This window comes from Canis lupus, chromosome 10, assembly GCF_011100685.1.
Source record: "Canis lupus familiaris isolate Mischka breed German Shepherd chromosome 10, alternate assembly UU_Cfam_GSD_1.0, whole genome shotgun sequence".
Taxonomy (NCBI): Eukaryota; Metazoa; Chordata; class Mammalia; order Carnivora; family Canidae; genus Canis; species Canis lupus.
In genome coordinates this window covers 10196382-10216790 of record NC_049231.1, presented here as the reverse complement: position 1 = coordinate 10216790, position 20409 = coordinate 10196382, and the positions used below count along the sequence as shown (strand labels likewise).

Below are 20409 nucleotides of genomic sequence, written 5' to 3'. Positions count from 1 at the left end.
GAAATAGAGTCTGGGGTTTTAATTTAGGAAAAGGAGGAGTCCACACAGAGGGGGAAGCACTGAGATCCTGGGCTGAGTGAAAATCAGAGTGAAGATCGTGTCAGGCTGAAGGAAAGGAAGGAGGCAGAGCCATTGCTGAGGACAAGAAGGCTTGTGTGGCTAGAGCACAATGACCAAGTGGAATAGTCATTGGGAAGGAAGGTGGAGAAGGAGCCATGGATCAGATGAGAATTTTGTATTATATTCTTAAAGTAATAGGGAGCCATGGAAACATTTTGCTCAGAAGAGTGATGTGATGTACTTTCAGGGACGCTTGAGGCAAAAAAAAGAATGTAAGACAAGGAAGCAGGAAGACCAGCTGGGAGGCTGTGTAAAGGCTCAGGAGAGAGACGAAGGTGGCCTGAACCAGGGTGATAATGGTGAAGGTGGGGAGAAGTGCTAAAGTTCAAGACATGCTTTGAACCTAGACACCTCAATCTCACTTTGTGGCTGTGTGGCGGAAACCTCTGGTGACTGTTACTTGCCTTTGACTCACGTCTGATTTCAGCTGTGGCTGTGGTGGACAGTTCCCAGGAGCTCGCTCTCACCTGGTGTTACCTCTCCAGTACTGAAGGGGTCCTCTCTACCTGTAGGCAGGCTGGGGGGGGCGTGCAGGGCAACCCTCAGCCAACAGGAAACTGGAGTCATATAAACGCTCCAGCTGTTTTTCAGGTAGAAGTTTCTAGAAGGCATTCTATAGACTTCTCAGAGGTCCGCCTGTATCGGTGACCTCGAACACACACCTTCATGTTAACTGGTCCTTTTTCCCTTGCTCCCCCTGCTTTCTCACTCCTGCCTCCTAGGATCCCCTCCCAAATAAACTGCCGTCACTCAATTCCTTGCTGCAGTCACTGCTTTGGGGGAGCTCAAACTAAGGTAGCAAATTTGCCTTCTCTACCTATCTCTCATTTGCCAACAAGTCCAGACATCTATAGTTCTCTCTCCATGCTCAAGGCTCTAGAGAAGAACATCCAGGAGATACGAACCTCAACCTCATAGTCTAGTTTCTAGTTTTCTTCCAGGGATCTGTGAAGTTTGCAAGCAGAAACAGAGCTTTTCCTCAGCTCCTTCAAAACCCCCATCATCCATCCCCACTTCAAAGGTCAACATCTAGAGCCCACCTTGTGGAAATTTAATGCGAAAGCAATTGCGCATTATAGGGAAAAATAATCAGGAATGTCTTCCAGCTGAGAGAATATGGGATACTGTAAGGAAGACATAGTCTTAAAATATGTAAATGACTTTGTAATGGACCTGAATGGACACACTGCCAAGTTTATAAATGATAAAAGGACAGGGATATGGTTGAGTGATAATTCGGCCGAGAGATAAAGTGTTTAAATGAGAGTTGGCAAGAATCACTTAAAGCGCTTTGGCTGGTAGGTTCTGAACATTCTTTATTAGAAATGACTATAGATTAAAGAGATATGAGACAAGTAAGTAATACAAAGCAGAAGAAATCCTTAAATCAAAATAGACATTTTAATAACTATGCTTTAAATAAATCCCCCGTCTGAAGTCTTCTAATGTTTAACAGCTGCAAATAAATATGACACCAGGAGAATCTAATCAAATAGTTTAATAATGCAGGAAACAAAAAGAGCAAAAGGGAAACTGAAACAACCCATTTTCAGTCCCTCCAGGATTTCAATTTCTCTCTTTGGCTCTCCCACCCAGCCTCCCAACACCCTACGGGTTGGGCAGCCTCCTGGTTGAGAGCTGTGGAGCCAGCCAGCCAGACTGGGTTTGAATCTCAGTTCTGTCCTGTTTCACCTCTGTGTGCCTGGGCAAGAAATTTAACCAGCCAAGCCTTAGTGATCATGTCCACAAAATGGGACCAAACTACCTGATAGGGTCGTTCCAAGAGTCAATTGGGCTCCAACCTGTGAAGACAGAGTCATTAGTGGATGAGGTATCAGCTATTGCTTTATGACTACCACGTTGCTCAAAAATAGTTCAAAAAAGAGGGACTAGAGGAAAAGAAAGAGAGAATGAAAGGCAGACAGAGAAGACAACGGATGAGAAGTGTGCCCTGAAGGCACTGAGTCTGCCATCCAAGTAGGGCCAATATTCGGGCAGAGCACCTTGGCAGGCTGACCAGCTGGCCTCAGTTTAAGTCAGTACCAATGCTCCAACGAGTTGATAAATTTTGACTATCATCCCTGCCTTGGCTCGCACATTATTCATCCATAAGATACAAAACTTTAGCATCCTTTAAGAAATCAATATGGTGACACGTATCAAGGGCTGTGAGATTGTTAAAGCTTTGCCCCGCTCATGGGAATTTATTCAAATACCAAGGAAGAATAAGCTACAGACCCACCGAGGCCTAGGGAGAGGTTATCTACGAAGGCAAAACACCACAAGCAGTGCTAACTTCCAGCAGTTATTGTCACTCCTGACATCAGTGAAAATCATGTAGCATTAAAATTATAATTGTGAAACTCAGAAACCCACAGGGAACGTGAGGTGCTTATAGTATAATAGTAAAAAAAAAAAAGGTAGCATAAAAATTGTGAATATATTCCAAGGGAACACATAAGTTACACATGGACGGGACGCACAGAATGTGCAAGGATAACCGTGTCCTTCCTTTGTTCAAAACTGTTTAGTATGTTTGTTATAATATTTTAACAATTAAAAAGGGGCTGGGATTTGGGCTTTCTCTTCCCCAAACCCCATGCTCAGAGGCAAGGAATAATATCTGCAGAGCACGGGCCAGAGTTCCTCTCCCAGAGACACTATTATCCCATTCGGGGGGCTTTTGTGCAAATGAGGAAAAGCAGCCCCTCTCATGAAAACCCTCCCTAGAATGCGGACTTTTCTTTCATACTGAGGTCTGTTCCGAGCCTCACCATCCTCCACTGGAGGCTAGTGAAATAGGCTTCTTCCAGGAATGTGTTGGCAGGATTACCAAGGGGTGGGGGGCGCTACCGCAGACCCAGAGATTAATTATTTTCGGCGGCCTGCAGGTGAGAATTAGGACGATGGTGGCTGAGTGAACAAACACGAGGGGGATAGAACTGAATTAGACGGTATAGAAGTCAGATCTGCCTCCCCTTGACACCAGCAAGTTGGGTACTTTCTAAGCATTCCTCTCCTGCCTACTGAAGATTATATTTAGACCAACCCAGGAAAGATTGCACCCGAGATCCCACAGAAAGCTGGTGATGTGAGTCCCAGATGTAGAAGGAAGCGAATTTGCCACCCCGGGCTGTCTGCACCTTCAGAGGCAGCGCCGTTCCAGGTCTCCGGCGAAGGGGTGAGGACAGGTGTCCCCGGGGCGGGGGGAGGCACCGGACCCGGGGTCCCGAGTCCACCGGTGAGGGCCTTGGTAGCGCTCTCTGCTCCACAGGCATCCAAGGGGCACAGCGTGGATCCCGGGCACCCAGCCCCCCCACCCCGGATGGCTGGTGTCTTTCCAGGGAGACCTCGAATGTGTAAACACGTCCAGGAGCACATCACACAGTTTCTGTCAAAGGGAGCTCTTCAACGCTCAGCAACCCGGGGTCAAGGACTGGGTCTTTGGAGCCATGCCCCCCCCCCCCCCAAATATCTGAACGACATGACCACTCAGGCGTCCTGAAGAGAAGCAGGAGAATGCAGCTGATGCTCCGGGTAAAGAACAAGCGAGAAAGTTCTTGCTCCCCTCCTTGGTGCCTCTACCCACCGGTCCCATCAGACTCTGCGGGCAGTTGACCTTGCCACAGGCGTGGAACCACTTTCACTAGAAGTTTGGATGGAATCGGTTTGGGACTGAGGCACACGGTTATGTGAGGTCCCTGGGCTCGGCGCACAGAGTCCTGCACCTCGAATGTTCTTTTCACATCCTCCTGCAGGGGTGTGTTGAGGCAATGACCCCACTGACCTGGCCCGGCAGCTGTGATTCCTCCCTGGTGACTTGAAGTTCATGCCCGACCAAGCCCCAGGAGGCCTGAGGCAGGGTGGCACTGCCCGGGGGTGGCACTACCCTCACTCCTGAAACCTATAATTCGGGATCTTGCAACTACAGGGCTTGCCTCGGGCCTGCTGGCCTCCAGCTTGTGGCTCCTGATGGCACAAGTACTCGCCAACAGGGAGAGCCTCCTGTGTGCCTGGACAGTCCGAGCAGACCTGCCCGGGGCCCCAGCGATCGGGCCACTGGGTGCTGGGACCGGGGGCCAGGCGACAGGGCCGTGGCCGGCAGCCCCAGGACACGCCTGCCAGGCCAGGCCGTGCTCTGCCCTTCGCACGCATGTGCTCTTAAGTTCTCTGGAACAGTTCCCCACTTCGTGCTGTGCTGGGGTAAACAGGAGGCCGTCATCGGGAAGGTACTAGTACAAATGTCACTGTGCACGTCACTGCCCCCAAAGCAACAGCAGCCTCCTCGAACGCCAAAGGATGTCGAGAAACGGGTGAGGAGGCGCTGGAGACAGAAGCCTAGCTTTTCTTTTCCTGGTCGTGCAGCAGACAGCTTCTCGTCCTGGCAGCCCTCCAGCTCCGCTTTCCCTTCTAGAAGTTCTAGGTCCTGGTGGCCTGCTCCCGGGAAGCACAGTCACAGCCTGCTTTGAAGAGGCCGGCCGTGGGTACAGCGCCCAGGGGAGCCCCGGGCAGGCTTCGCCCCGCTCGCTGCACTTTCTCAAAAGAGGGAGCCACCTTCTGAGACGTGCTGGTGGCTGGCAGTTCAACTTTCAGTGTGTCACCGCCTACGAGCCACAGGCTTTCAGCTGGGTGACCTCTGCCTAAGGCAGATCTGAGAAGGAGCTTCCAGAACGGCAACGTGTCCGCGATCCACTGGCTGGATCCACCCAGCTGGGGAAAGGTGTGCTAACATTAGTTAGAGCAAGCTGTGCCATCCTCTCCGCCTTGCCTTGGGCTTCCTCTGCCCCCGGAGGATGGCCACCCATGGTCACGGCCAACTCCCAACTCTCCAAGATTCAGATCATACCCTTCCATTCAACAAACAGGGGTTAAGCACCCGCTCTTGTGCCATCGCTCAACTCGGCCTCCCAGGAAAGATGACAGTTAAAGACTGTTGTGTGCACCTCTGGGGGCTCTATCTGTTAGGGGAGTAACTTCACTTGGATGGGGTTGGGGGATCACAGAAGGATATCACCTCCTCCCCCAGATCCTTCCTGGCTCTCCCAAAGCCGTCCTTGCTTATTTGCTCCCATGTCTTTCCAAAGGCACGTATCATCCCATCAGGCCACTGCATGGGATTTCCACGTGACGCCTCTCCCACACCTGCCATCCTGCCATTGCATCGAGGGGTCTTCAAGGTCATGGGTTATCTCAGTTACCTGGTGAAATGGCCAGTGAGTGAAATAAATTCTCTACAAAAGTAACTGTTGTCTACCCACCCCAAAGTGTGATCACTCCACTTAAACATCTTTGTTAGGGCCATCTCACAGGTGACCATGTATTTTACTCTTTGGAACGGGAACGTGTAGACGAGTGTGACTGAGCAGGTGAGCGAAGGCTCAGTTAGGTAGGTAGTAGGGGCGGGTGAACGGAGCCACTGACACGAGGGAAAGAGCAGGGAGTGCCTAGAGCGGCTGCTGAATGGGGGTGGGGGTGAGGGGGGCATGCCAGCTGCCAGCAAGGGCGAGGACAGAGGCCAAGGAAAGGCAGGTGTCACACAGGTACTTCTGAGTCATTCACGTCCCAACTACTAAAAATGTGTGAAAGTTATCTCAATGCCAGGGAGACGTGTGGAATCTTATTAACCTCTTTGCACACGTGCCAAACGCTACAGCTTGATAGTAATTAGCCAACCCAGGGCGGTAACGGAACAATCGGGTGAGAATGCCCTAGAACAGTGCTGCTCCGACATCAACGTGTCCGTTAGCTGAGTAGCCTGATAAAATTCAGATTCTGACGTAGAAGTCAGGCGAGGCAGAGAGTGTGTATTTGGAATAGGTTTCCAGCTTCTGTTGGTCCACGGTTCTCACGTTGAGCAGTCAGTTCTAAAAGATGAAGAAGGACAAGCTGTGAAGTCAACAAATGACACTATTACTCTTCTTTTTACATTTTCACTATTTATTGAAATTTTTCTGATAGTGGAATTAATACACAGTGTGATGGTAAATTTGGAAACCATGCAATGTGCAAAGAAAAAAAAAACAAACCCCGAGTCACCTTCAATCTCGTCATCCAGAGATAAGCTATACAGCTTATTTTGATGTTTCCGTCTCATCTCTTTTTTTCTGTTTTTACATCATACCCTCCTTACATTTTTTAATCTCAATTTTATTTTCTTTTGCAGTTGTGAGGGTAATATGCAGTTAGGTTATTTGAAAACATATTTTATAGGAAGCCACTCCACAAGTATTGTGAAGGGCTCCAGGCACTCTTCTAGGCACTCAGGGTACAGCAGTTGAAGAAAGAGTCCCTGCTCTTGTTTTATAGTGAGGGGAAACAATCTGATAATAAATAAGATTAAATGGATACAATTCTCAGTTTTTAAAAAAATTTTATTTATTTATTCATGAGAGACACAGAGAGAGAGAGGGGCAGAGACACAGGCAGCGGGAGAAGCAGGCTCCATGCAGGGAACCCAATGTGGGACTTGATCCCGGGTCTCCAGTATCAGGCCCTGGACCAAAGGCAGGCACAAAACCACCGAACTACCCGGGCTGCCCAACAATTCTCATTTTAAATGACTGCATTATATTTTATGTTACAGCTGGTCACAATATAGTTAACCTCTTTCAGAGATGTAATTTCCTTTCTTTTACTAGTGTGTGTGTGTGTGTGTGTGTGTGTGTGTGTGTGATATACTATATATAGTATCCTAGTATCCTGATTTCCTTCAGGTAAATTCTTTTTAAGTGGAATTTCTGAGTCACTGAGTATGTGCAATTTTTAAGTTTTTAATACATGTTGCCAAGTGGAACCCCGGCAATGTTGCACCACATACACCCCTACCAGCAATCAGGAGGGTGCCCAAAAAGCTTCGCCACATCTTTTCCAGTATTTGTTGTTACTTATTTTATATTTGTCATGTTATTTAAATTCCCCTTATACCTATGAGGTTAAGCATTTTCACATGTGCATAAGCCATTTGCTGTTTTCTTTTGGTCAGGTATCTTTTCCCTTTGCCCACTTTGGCTCCGAGGTATTGCTCTTTTCTCCTTATTAATTTGTAACTGTTCTTTATATATTAAAGATATTAACCCTTTGCTCTACATTTTGTAAATGTTTTTCTATTTATTATTTATCTTTTTATTTTGTTTCTGTTTTTTAAGAAAACATGTTATTTAGAAGTATGTTGCTTGATCTCCACATTTTAGGATTTTCCAGTTATCTTTGTTATTGATTTCTAATTTAATTCTGTGGTCTTAGAGCAGGCATTGCATGATTTATATTCCTTTAGACTTGTCAAGGTGTGTTTTATGGCCCAGAATGTCATCTATCTTGGTGAGTGTTCCATGTGAACTTGGGAAGAATGTGTATTTTGCTGTTGTTGGATGAAGTAGTCTATAAACGCCCATTATATCCAGTTGATTGATGGTGCTGTTGAGTTCAACTAAGTCCTTGCTGATTTTTTGCTGGCTAGATCTGTCCATTTCTGAGAGAGGGTTGTTGAAGTCTTCAACTGTGTTAAAGGATTCCCATATCTCTCCTTGCAGTTCTATCATTCTATCAGGTTTCGCCTCACATTATTTGACACTCATTGGTTAGGCCCCTACTTCTTGGATAATTGACCCCTTCATTATATGTAATTCCCTCCTTTGTCCATGATAACTTTCCATGCTTTGAAATCTATATGAAATTAATATTTCTACTTTTGCTTTCCTTCAATTAGCAATTGCATGATATAGTTTTCTCCAACCACTTGCTTTTAATATATTGGTGCCTTTATAGTCAAAGTGGGTTTCTTATAAAAATATGCGGTTGACTTGTTTTTTATTTTTTTTATTTTTTTTATTTTTTTTAATTTATTTTTTATTGCTGTTCAATTTACTAACATACAGAATAACCCCCAGTGCCCGTCACCCATTCACTCCCACCCCCCGCCCTCCTCCCCTTCTACCACCCCTAGTTCGTTTCCCAGAGTTAGCAGTCTTTACGTTCTGTCTCCCTTTCTGATATTTCCCACACATTTCTTCTCCCTTCCCTTCTATTCCCTTTCACTATTATTTATATTCCCCAAATGAATGAGAACATATAATGTTTGTCCTTCTCCGACTGACTTACTTCACTCAGCATAATACCCTCCAGTTCCATCCACGTTGAAGCAAATGGTGGGTATTTGTCATTTCTAATAGCTGAGTAATATTCCATTGTATACATAAACCACATCTTCTTTATCCATTCATCTTTCGTTGGACACCGAGGCTCCTTACACAGTTTGGCTATCGTGGCCATTGCTGCTATAAACATCGGGGTGCAGGTGTCCCGGCGTTTCATTGCATTTGTATCTTTGGGGTCAATCCCCAACAGTGCAATTGCTGGGTCGTAGGGCAGGTATATTTTTAACTGTTTGAGGAACCTCCACACAGTTTTCCAGAGTGGCTGCACCAGTTCACATTCCCACCAACAGTGTAAGAGGGTTCCCTTTTCTCCGCATCCTCTCCAACATTTGTTGTTTCCTGCCTTGTTAATTTGCCCCATTCTCGCTGGTGTGAGGTGGTATCTCGTTGTGGTTTTGATTTGTATTTCCCTGATGGCAAGTGATGCAGAGCATTTTCTCATGTGCATGTTGGCCATGTCTATGTCTTCCTCTGTGAGATTTCTGTTCATGTCTTTTGCCCATTTCATGATTGGATTGTTTGTTTCTTTGGTGTTGAGTTTAATAAGTTCTTTATAGATCTTGGAAACTAGCCCTTTATCTGATATGTCATTTGCAAATGTCTTCTCCCATTCTGTAGGTTGTCTTTGAGTTTTGTTGACTGTATCCTTTGCTGTGCAAAAGCTTCTTATCTTGATGAAGTCCCAATAGTTCATTCTTGCTTTTGTTTCTTTTGCCTTCGTGGATGTATCTTGCAAGAAGTTACTAAGGCCGAGTTCAAAAAGGGTGTTGCCTGTGTTCTTCTCTAGGATTTTGATGGAATCTTGTCTCACATTTAGATCTTTCATCCATTTTGAGTTTATCTTTGTGTATGGTGAAAGAGAGTGGTCTAGTTTCATTCTTCTGCATGTGGATGTCCAATTTTCCCAGCACCATTTATTGAAGAGACTGTCTTTCTTCCAATGGATAGTCTTTCCTCCTTTATTGAATATTAGTTGACCATAAAGTTCAGGGTCCACTTCTGGATTCTCTATTCTGTTCCACTGATCTATGTGTCTGTTTTTGTGCCAGTACCACACTGTCTTGATGACCACAGCTTTGTAGTACAACCTGAAATCTGGCATTGTGATGCCCACAGCAAATATCATTCTCAATGGGGAAGCACTGGGAGCCTTTCCCCTAAGATCAGGAACAAGACAGGGATGTCCACTCTCACCACTGCTGTTCAACATAGTACTGGAAGTCCTAGCCTCAGCAATCAGACAACAAAAAGACATTAAAGGCATTCAAATTGGCAAAGAAGAAGTCAAACTCTCCCTCTTCGCCGATGACATGATACTCTACATAGAAAACCCAAAAGTCTCCACCCCAAGATTGCTAGAACTCATACAGCAATTCGGTAGCGTGGCAGGATACAAAATCAATGCCCAGAAGTCAGTGGCATTTCTATACACTAACAATGAGACTGAAGAAAGAGAAATTAAGGAGTCAATCCCATTTACAATTGCACCCAAAAGCATAAGATACCTAGGAATAAACCTAACCAAAGATGTAAAGGATCTATACCCTCAAAACTATAGAACACTTCTGAAAGAAATTGAGGAAGACACAAAGAGATGGAAAAATATTCCATGCTCATGGATTGGCAGAATTAATATTGTGAAAATGTCAATGTTACCCAGGACTTGTTTTTTAATTCACTCTGACGATCTCTGTTGGTGTATTTAGGTCATTGATGTTCAAAGTGATTATTGAGGGCAGCCCGGGTCGCTCAGCAGTTTAGCACCTGCCTTCAGCCCAGGGCATGATCCTGGAGACCCAGGATCGAGTCCCACATCGGGCTCCCTGCATGGAGCCTGCTTCTGCCTCTCTCTCTCTCTCTCTCTCTCTCTCTCTCTCTCTCTGTGTCTGTCATGAATAAATAAATAAAATCTAAAAAAAAATCCTCTATTAAAAAAACAAAGTGATTATTGATACAGTAAGATTAACATACACCCTACTTGTTACTGTTTTCTGCTTCTCTGTTTTGTTCCTATTTTTGTCTTCCATTCTTTTTTTGCCTTTGTGGTTCTAACTGAGCATTTCATAAGATTCCATTTTCCCTCTTTTCTTAGAATATCAGTTATATTTTTACCTCTTTTAGTGGTTGCCTTAGAACTTACAATACATACTTAACAACTAATCCAAGTCCACTTTCAAATAACACTATGCCACTTCATGGATAGTATAAACACCTTATCATAACAAAATAATCCTAATTCTTCCCTTCTGTCCCTTGTATCTTTGTTGTCATTCATTTTACTTATGTATAAGTATGCATATATATATATACATATGTATGCTTGAATATATGAGCATACACAATAGAATACATTGTTGCTATTATTTCAAATAAACTGTTATCTGTTAGACCAATTAAAAATTAGAAAAATAAGTGTTTTATTTACCTTCACTTATTTCTTCTTATTGTCCTGCCTTTCTTTATGTAGATCTGAGTTTCTGGCCTATATTATTTTCCTTCTCTCTAAACAACTTCTTTTAACACTTATTGCAAGTAGTAACAAATTCCCTCAATTTTTGTTTGTCTGAGAAAGTATTTCTCCTTCAATTTTGAAGGACAATTTCATGGGGTACCGAATTCTAGGTTAGTGGGGTTTTTCTTTCTCTTAAAGAAATACTCTTTTAAATACTTCACTCTCTTTTTGTTTTCATGGTTTCTAAGTAGAAGTCAGCATAACTCTTGTTCCTCTATAGGTAAGGTGTTAGTTTTTTCTTGATTCCTTCAAGATTTTTTTTTATCTTTTATTTTCTGTACTTTGAAAATGATATGTCTAGGCGTTGGATTATTTTTGCTTCGTTTTGTTTTTTTTTTTTTTTTTTTCTTGGCATTTATATTGTTTGGTGTCCTCTGAGTTTCTTGGATCTATGGTTTGGTGTCTGACTTTAGTTGAAGAGTAATTCTCAAGTCATCGTTTCAAATATTTCTCCTGTTCCTTTCTTTTTTTCCCCTTGTGGTATTCTCATTATGCATATGTTACATCTTTTGTAGTTGTCCCATAGTCCTTGGATATTCTGGTGTGTTTTTTTTGTTTGTTTTTTTCAGGCTCTTCTCTTTGCTTTTCAGTTCTGGAGGTTTCTACTGAGATATCCTGAAGTATAGAGATTCTTCCCTCAGCTGTGTGCAATCTACTAATAAGCCCATCAAAGGAATTCTTTATTTCTGTTAGAGTGTTTTTGATCTCTAGCATTTCTTTTTGGTTCTTCCTTAAAATTCCCATCTCGCTGCTTACATTGCCCATCTGTTCTTGCATGCTGTCTACTTTATCCATTAGTGCTCCTGGCATATTAATCATAGTTATTTTAAATAATTCCAACACCCCTGACATGTCTGGTTCTGATGTCTCCTCTGTCTCTTCAAAGTGTGTTTTTTTGCTTTTTGGTATGCCTTGTAATTTTTTCTTCATAGCTGGACATGATAGACTGGGTAAATTGAACTGCTATAAATAGGGGGCGTGGGATGGGAAGAGAAGCATTCTATGGTCCTATGATTAGATCTCAGTCTTTTAGTGAGTGTATGCTTATAGACTGTGAACTTCACAAGTGTTCCTCAGTTTTTTCTCTTCATCAGGTGCGACAGGATGGCTAGATTGGGCTGAAGTTGGGTATTTTCCTTCCCCTACGTGGAAGGTTGGGGCCAGCTGGAATGTGGTGTTTCTCTTCTCCTGGGGTTAATTAGATTCTAACAATATTCCAACAGGTTCAGAATTGGCTAACTTGTTTCTGCTGAGGGAAGGCCTTATTAAGAAGAATGGAGTGCTCTAGCAGTATTTTAAAATGGCTCGTTTCTCCTCAGCCTGATGGAAGCACATCAAAGGTTTTTTTTTATATTTACTGTGAGAATTGGTCAATCTCCTAGAGGTAAATCCCACAAAACAGTGGGGGCCCCCTCTATGATGGGATCTCCCTAGAGTTTTTGATTCTCAGAGTTGCCTACACTGGGCCTCCAAAAATTTATCAGTTTAAGTGTTCATACCCTGGCTCTGCTTCCCATGGCGTTTCCATCATGATTCTCCACTCTGGTAAGCCACAGCTCCCTGTTTTAGCCTGTTTGTTTTTCTAATCTTGGGGGCAGCAGTTTGCCCTGTGTCCTCCCCTTTCTTAGGAATCCAAGGAGAGTCATTGACTTTTCAGTTAGTTCAGATTTGTACTTGTTTGGGTTGAGTGGCAACTTCCAAGCTACTTATATGTGGGACCAGGAACTGGAAATCTGTTTCTGTTTTTTAAAAGCCTATATACCTTGTGAATTTTTAGGTAAATCCTAGCTATTAATCTTGTCCACTGCGAATTTGGTGTTTATTTTTATATTTGGAATAGCCTTGCCCACAGCAAGGTGGGAAAAATACAGATCCATGTTTCTAGTTCTGTAAAAGCGTCTTATATTATCGGTATATGGGAAGCTTAGAAGACAGTGTCGCAAAGACATTCTCCTCTCCTGTGACATGGTTTTTTAAACATTGGTTGTGCAATGGGTTTCTTATTAGAGAACCAGGAACAGGGAAACACTGAAAGTTGACATGTTTCAGGATAGTAAGAGGCGTTGAGAGGCCAGCTGCCCTTTGTTCCATGCATGCTTCTCCACAGGAGGGATATGATGGGGTCTTTCATCTATGCTTGGTATATGGTAGACGGAGTAATACTCTCCCACAACGTGCATATCCTAATCCCCGAAACCTGTGACTATGTTACCTTCCATGGAAAAGTACTTTGCAAATGAGATTAAGTTGAGGAACTTGAAATCGATCCCCCTCCCCCCGCCCCAGGGCCCAAAGCAATCACAAAGGTCCTTTAAAAGGGGAGACAAATGGAATATTACTCAGCCATTAGAAACGACAAATACCCACCATTTGCTTCAATGTGGATGGAACTGGAGGGTATTATGCTGAGTGAAGTAAGTCAATCGGAGAAGGACAAACATTGTATGTTCCCATTCATTTGGGGAATATAAATAATAGTAAAAGGGAATATAAGGGAAGGGAGAAGAAATGTGTGGGAAATATCAGAAAGGGAGACAGAACATAAAGACTCCTAACTCTGGGAAACGAACTAGGGGTTGTGGAAGGGGAGGAGGGCGGGGGGTGGGGGTGAATGGGTGACGGGCACTGAGGGGGGCACTTGACGGGATGAGCACTGGGTGTTATTCTGTATGTTGGTAAATTGAACACCAATAAAAAATAAATTTATTATAAAAAAAATAAAAAGGGAGACAAAGAGAATCAGAAAAGGCAATGAACAATATAAGCAGAGGTCGGAGAGAAAGAAAGAGAGTCTGCTAACTTTCAACATAGAGGAAGGGGCCAAGAGCCAAGAAATGCAGGTGACTTTTTAGGGACTGGAGAAGTCAAGGAAGTGGATTCTCCACTAGAGCTTCCAAAAGGAATGCAGCTATGCCAATACCTTGGTTTTAGGGCTTCGAACCTTCATAACTGTAAAATAATAAACCTGTGTTGTTTAGGCCATTAAGTTTGTAGTAATTTGTCACAGTAGCAATAGGAAATTAATATAGGATTGTCAGAGTACAGGTCAAGTACAGGCCCAAGCCCCGCAGTGGTTTCCGAATACCGTTGCTTCCTAGCCCCTGTCCAATTTAGTTGGCTACTGCCAGGATAGTAGAATGGATTTCACCAACATTGCATGGTCTTAGAACACTGGTATCTTACCCAGAAAGAGCTGGTTGGAGTCAGGTGCCTCAGAGTAAAAGGGCAGGACCTTGAGGCTTTTGGTTCTTGCCCTTGAATTAGCCCAGAACATTCCTATAAGTCATCAGAATATTTCATTCTGATTGGTTTCTGACAGAGACAAAAATTTCTCACCTTTTAGGATTCCCGTGAGGATGCAGTGAGTTAGTACATACCCGTGTGCCCCTTAAACCATTGCCTGGTACCTTTTAATGTTTTTAGTAGGTGTTAGCTGTTATTTGTGTCAGAGTTCTCCAGAGAAACAGAACCAATAAGATGGGTGTGTATATTCTGTATGGAGGTTTATTTTTAGAGAGTGACACAGTTGTGGAGTCTGACAAATCTGAGATCTGCAGGGCAGGCCAACAGGCTGGAGATCTAGGGAGTAATATTTTTTTAAAGATTTTATTTATTAATGAAAGACACAGAGGGAGGCAGAGACCTAGAGGGAGCAGGCTCCTTGCAGGGAGCCCCACATGAGACTCAATCCTAGGACCCCAGGATCATGCCCTGAGCCGAAGGCAGACGCTCAACCACTGAGTCACCCAGGCATCTCTAGGGAGTAATTAATGAAGTCTGGAATTCAAAGGCAGTCTGGAAGCAGAATTTGTCCTCCCTTGGGGACTTCAGGCTTTTTCTTTTATGGCCTTCCAATGATTGGAAGGTGTCCATCCACAGTATGGAGGGCAATCTGCTTTATTCAAAGGCTATGGATTTAAAAGTTAATCACATCTCAAAAAAATCCTCACAGCAACATCTAAACTGCTATTTAACCAAGCCTCTCAGTGCCATAGCCTAGCCAAGGTGACATAGAAAATTAGCCATCATGTGGTTATTTGTTTCCTATCTTATTTCAGTGGCTAAGACTTCCAGTAAAATATCAAATGGTAAAAGCAATACTGGGCATCCTTGTCCTATTTCCAGTTCTAACAAGAATGCTATATGAGGTCTTCATTTGCTATCTCAACTAAGTACAACTAAGAAACTATTCTCTAACCCCACTTTAGTATATTTTTAATCCTAAATGGGTACCATCTGCTAAGATGATTATATAATTTTTCTCTTTTGACTTATTGAAATGATGTTTTATTTATAGATTTCCTATTAATAAACCATTCCTTGCATTCCTATGGCAAATCTTGGTCAGACTGTAGTCTTTTCAGATGCTGCTGAGTGCGATTTCTTTGTATTTCAGTTCATTTTCGACTTGTATTCCCAAGTCCTTGTCAGTTGTCTGAATGGTTTTATTTTTATTTTTTATTTTTTTTTATTTTTTTTTATTTTTTTATTTTTTATTTTTTTTTGGTTTTATTTTTAATGGTTTGAGGTGGAGGGTCTGTTTGGGTGATCTTTGTTAAAATTTGGTGTTTTCGTTGTTCTCTCTTCATAAAGTGGGTTGGTAAGGGTTCCATGTTTCTCTGTGCCATGTAGCCATTCATAAAACACAGGACTAAATGTGTTCTTGTGGCAAGATACATAGATTATCTCATAACAAAAGTAATTTAGTTCCCCCCCACCTGGCAAATTCCTTTCCGTTGACTCTGTATTAACATATTAATTCAATATTACATTAAACATCAATTTAATATTTTTCAATGTAAATTTCCCTTACAAAAACATGACCTTTTTTTTTTTTTTTTTTTTTTTTTTTTTTTTTTTAAACTGTCTTTTGGATCACCTACATTCTGGAATTCTCTATAAACCTCCCAACTTAAAAAAAAAAAAAAAATCCCTAGTAAGAATAGCCAGCTGTTATTCAAGAGGGGTGGCCATCCAAACCCTGGTCTCCTTGTGAATCATCCTACTTTAGGAGTCAATCCTATATTCTTTGACAAATGGTAATTTTCCTCTTCAAAAGCATCACTGTGTGGAGCTTCTCCTACACTGAGACCAGCATAGGCTGACTCGTTTTACACTTCATGTGGTTTCCTACAAAACAAACTCAAACAAACAAAAGTATAAAATACGTGTGGCCATTCCTGGCTTTTAAAAAAAGCCAAGGTTTGGCCTGGGTGGTCTTAGTATCATGCAGAACTCGAGGCTTTTCTTTAGGGGACTCGGCTGCCACTGAGAGGTCTGGGTGACTTTTGTTTAAAAGTGAAGCCAGCAGTTGGAACAGTAAATTCTGATTCAGAATTTAAAAGCCAGCCCTGCCACCCTGCATGCTGCCCTCTTCCCAGCAGATGGCTCAGATGATGATCTCCAGCGAGGCCAAGAGCCAACTGCAACATTGGTCCAATATTCACTGAGGCCAGGCTTTATACTTAAGCTGCTTTATATTTAACTCTTATTTGCTTTCTGGTGATGCATTTTTTTAACTAGTCACACAACTGAAAATTGTTTTCACAAACCGGCATCATTCAAACAGTGTCCTGGGGCACACTAGGGAGGTCAGTGGGTGTTCGAAGAGGGGGAAAAAAGATTCTCCAAATAAACTTGGGACACGCTGGGTTAAACAAAACTCTACTGACTTGGCTGCACAACTCCACAGAGTCATGAGTACACTGATATTTTCTGTGACCTCTGAAACTTTTCTCCTGCAGTACACCTAATAACATTTCCAAGGACGCTGTTACTGGGCTGAATATATTTTGAGGAATATTATCCTGAGTAATTACAGTTGTTATCATCTACACTGAATGCTTACTAGATACTAAGTACCGTGTTGGGGATTGTACATGGCATATCTCACTTAACCCTTACAACATCCCTAGGAGATGGGCATTATTCTATTCATTGCACAGTGGTGTCCTGGTTAAGTAGTTGGCCCACAGTGATGGTACCAGTGCATCACAAACCCTAATTTGCATCCAGGTCTGTCTGATTCCAAAGTCTATGTGCTTAACTGGTAAGCTACATTTGTCTTTGCGCTACTACTCTTTGAAATAGCCGCCTCATAAATTACTATATTGCATTACATTAGCATTTGCTTTCTCTCATACTCTGAGAACTAGCCTCATCCTCATGCCCTGAGAGCCAGCCTGGCAGATCCTTGGGTCAGTGAGCACCTTCCCACCATGCTGCAGCCACTCAACCGATGAGCGCTGCATCAAGCCTATTGGGAATGTACGGTGGTTTCTGCCTCTGTCTGACATTAATGTGTGTCAAGAGGTGTATAAACGATGTCACCAGGCCTTCTACAAAGAAACACCCAAGGACACCAAGTTGGATATTAAAGTTTGATAGCATCTTCAAGGACATAGTAGAGGAAAGAGAGGGTAAAGCTTAGTGGGTAATTAGGGGTTGGTGGAAATTCTTTGGCAAATGAAGAGCACCACACCGCTGTGGTCTGGGAGGAGTGACCAGCCATTGTGTGAAGCTCTGGCTGGAGGCTTGCCCATAACCTCAGGATTTAAAGAGGAGAGAAAAGTGAATGCCAAAAACTTGCTGGAAACACCTCTCTGCAGGAATCATTCCATGCACTGCCATGATTGCTCCCATTTAAAGATCCCATCCCTGGTGCTAATGGGATAGCCTTGTGCTGCCTCTTTTAATAGCTTCCATATTTCTCTATCCAGTGGCCAGCCTTCTTCCACACTGCCCTACACGGTCTTCCCCACACAGAGGTAAAAAATTTACAATGATATAATTTTATATATCAAAGAACTACTCTGTGAGGGCCATGGCAACATGTTCTATGGGAAGAATGCCCAGTTTAGAAATCTCCTATCTCAGGAAATCTGGGGGTGAAAATTGCTAGACTTGGAATATGTAGCTTAAGGGAACCCTCCTCCTACAATCTTCACTCTTAAGGTGTCTCCTCACCTTCCCTATTAAAAAAGGTGAGGTCTTTTCCACACATAGGAGTTAGCGATTGTTATGTAATAAGCCACCCCTACTGCTAGTGGCTTAAAATTGCTCGTACTTGTCACATAGGACGAGTCTACAGATTGGTTGGGGAGTTCTGCCTGGGGCTTGACTTAACTGATCTTAGCTTGGCATACACAGGCATCTGTGGTTGGTTGGTTAATCAGGGGGCTGGCTGGTCTAGGACGGCCTGAGCTAGGAACACTCCCCTCTGCTCTCTCTACCTCATCCTCCAGCAGGCTAGCCTGGGTTCATTCTCATGGTAATTATAGGGGTTGAGAAGAGGAAAAAAGCAAACTCCCACATATAAGAAGTTTTTAAGCCTCCGGTTGTGGTACATTTGCTAACATTCCATGGGCTAAAGCAAGTCTTAGGATGAGCTCAAGCGGAATGGAAGGAAAGAGCAAAGCCATAGGGGGAAGGCCAGGGTAGGCACTCTGGTACATCAAATGGATCTCTTGACTTGAATTCAAATCATATGCTAATAGAATGATAAAAGTGGCTAGGTATATAGCAAAGAACTATATTAACCTTGGCCCTACGGCGACTCACAATTCTAGAATTAACCTAAGATCTAATTCAGACCCAATTCAGAATACTGGATTGACCTCTTTGTATAACTTTGACAACTGACAGAGATCAGGACATGCCACCCCAAAATATACCATTTTGGTGTAAGTATTATTTTAAACTGAAGACATTTTAAATTCAACAGAGACAGAAAGGCAGCTTTGTGGTGCTTTCCTTATCTGACTAAAAGCAGAAATTCCTGGGAAATCAGTCTACCATAAATTCCCTTGTTGGGGTGGTTCTGTTCCCAGGACAGAGACCAAGAGTAAACCTAATGTAAATCCTCTCTCCAGGGCAATTTTATGGCCTTGAAACACATGAAAACACACATACCACTATAGACAAGCATCACAAACTTCTGTATCTCCTTTTCTCCTAAAATTTCATTTCATTCCTTAAAAAAATTTCCCTGTAGAAGCCTTTTCTCCCCTCTCTTTCCCCTACTAATTTAGGCATATAAGCCCTAAATCTACCCACCTCTTTAAGTAACTCATCATTGAGCACTCCTGCATATATGTATCTAGATGTGTAAATAATAGATGTGTATTAGATGTGTAAATAAATGTTTTCCTCTGTTAATCTGCCTTTGGTCAATTTAATTTGTAGGACTCAGTCACTCAACATAAGCAGGTACAAGAAAAGTTTCCCTCTCCCATACAGTACCAATTCTATGACCCACCCAGGTCAGGAACCATACCCTAAAAATTCCTTGCTATTTAAACTGCTTAAATTGGAGTCTTCTGTTGTTCATAGCTAATAATATCCTTTTTTTTTTTTTGGAAGATTTTATTTATTCATGAGAAACACACGTAGAAAGGCAAAGACACAGGCTGAGGGGAGAAGCGGGCTTCCTGTGAGAAGCCTGATGCAGGACTCAATACAAGGATTCACAATCCTGGGATCACAACCAGAGCCAAAGGCAGACACTCAACCACTGAGCTATCCAGATGCCCTTAATAATATCCTATCTAATTGGATATTGTGTTGGAATTGCCTGTTGAACAGCTGAAGGGAGATATCAAGGAAACAAATGCACGTGTGAATCTATATTTGAAAATAGACATAAGGGTAGGAGATAGAAATTTGGAGGTCCTAGGCACGTAGATGTCATTTAGAGCCATGTGACTAGATGAAATCCCATTGGAAGGAATGGAAAAAGAGCAGAGAAAATAGCTCAGAACTGAGTCTTGGGGAACTCTAACATTTAGAGTTTGAGTAGGGGGCAAAGAGACTCAGTAACCAAGGAGGTAGGAGGAGATCAGAATGGTTGATACAGAAGCTCAAGGGGAAAGAAAGGATCTTGAGTAAAGCGGACTTGGATTATGTTGAACCCTTGTGAGAAGTCCTGCTCTAAAGTCTTTCTGCATCTACAGAATTTCATCTCTTCTAGAACCCACACCCTTGCCCTCTATGCTCCAAGTTACTGGACTTCCTTTTCTTCTGTCTCCCATCTCCCAGCCATGCTCTCCTTACCTCTGTGGCTTCACCTGTGATTAAACCTCCACATAAAACATGCCCCCTCTTTACCTCTCCTCTCCAACTCCTGCTGCTCTTCTGGGTCTCCGCTCAGATGCCACTGCTCTGGATCTGGCCTCAGGTCTCCTGCAAGATGCTTCCAAAGAGCGGGGATCCCTGGGTGGCGCAGCAGTTTGGCGCCTGCCTTTGGCCCAGGGCGCGATCCTGGAGACCCGGGATCGAATCCCACATCGGGCTCCTGGTGCATGGAGCCTGCTTCTCCCTCTGCCTGTGTCTCTGCCTCTCTCTCTCTCTGTGACTATCATAAATTAAAAAAAAAAAAAAAAAATTTAAAAAAAGATGCTTCCAAAGAGCTCCACGCTTCCCCTGTTGAGTTAGTCTGCTTGGGCTGCCTTAACAATACTACAGATGAGGAGGCTGAAGCAACAGAAGTTTATTTTCTCCCAGTTCTGGAGGCTATCCATCTGATATCAAGGTGCTATCACTGCTGGTTTCCAGTTAGGACTCTCTCCTTGGCTTACAGGTGGCTGGCTGCCTTCTCACCATGTCCTTGCATGGCCTTTCCTCTGT

General features: G+C 43.2%; 1 long non-coding RNA gene across 1 annotated transcript in view; it reads right to left on the bottom strand.

Moving 5' to 3' along the window:
- Positions 1-1419: 1419 nt before the first annotated feature.
- The window catches only part of LOC102151646, a 65749-nt gene continuing 46759 nt past the window's right edge, over positions 1420-20409 (bottom strand). Inside the window, exon 3 of the long non-coding RNA XR_005365356.1 lies at positions 1420-5984. This is a non-coding gene — a long non-coding RNA (uncharacterized LOC102151646). The remainder of the gene's footprint in view (positions 5985-20409) is intronic.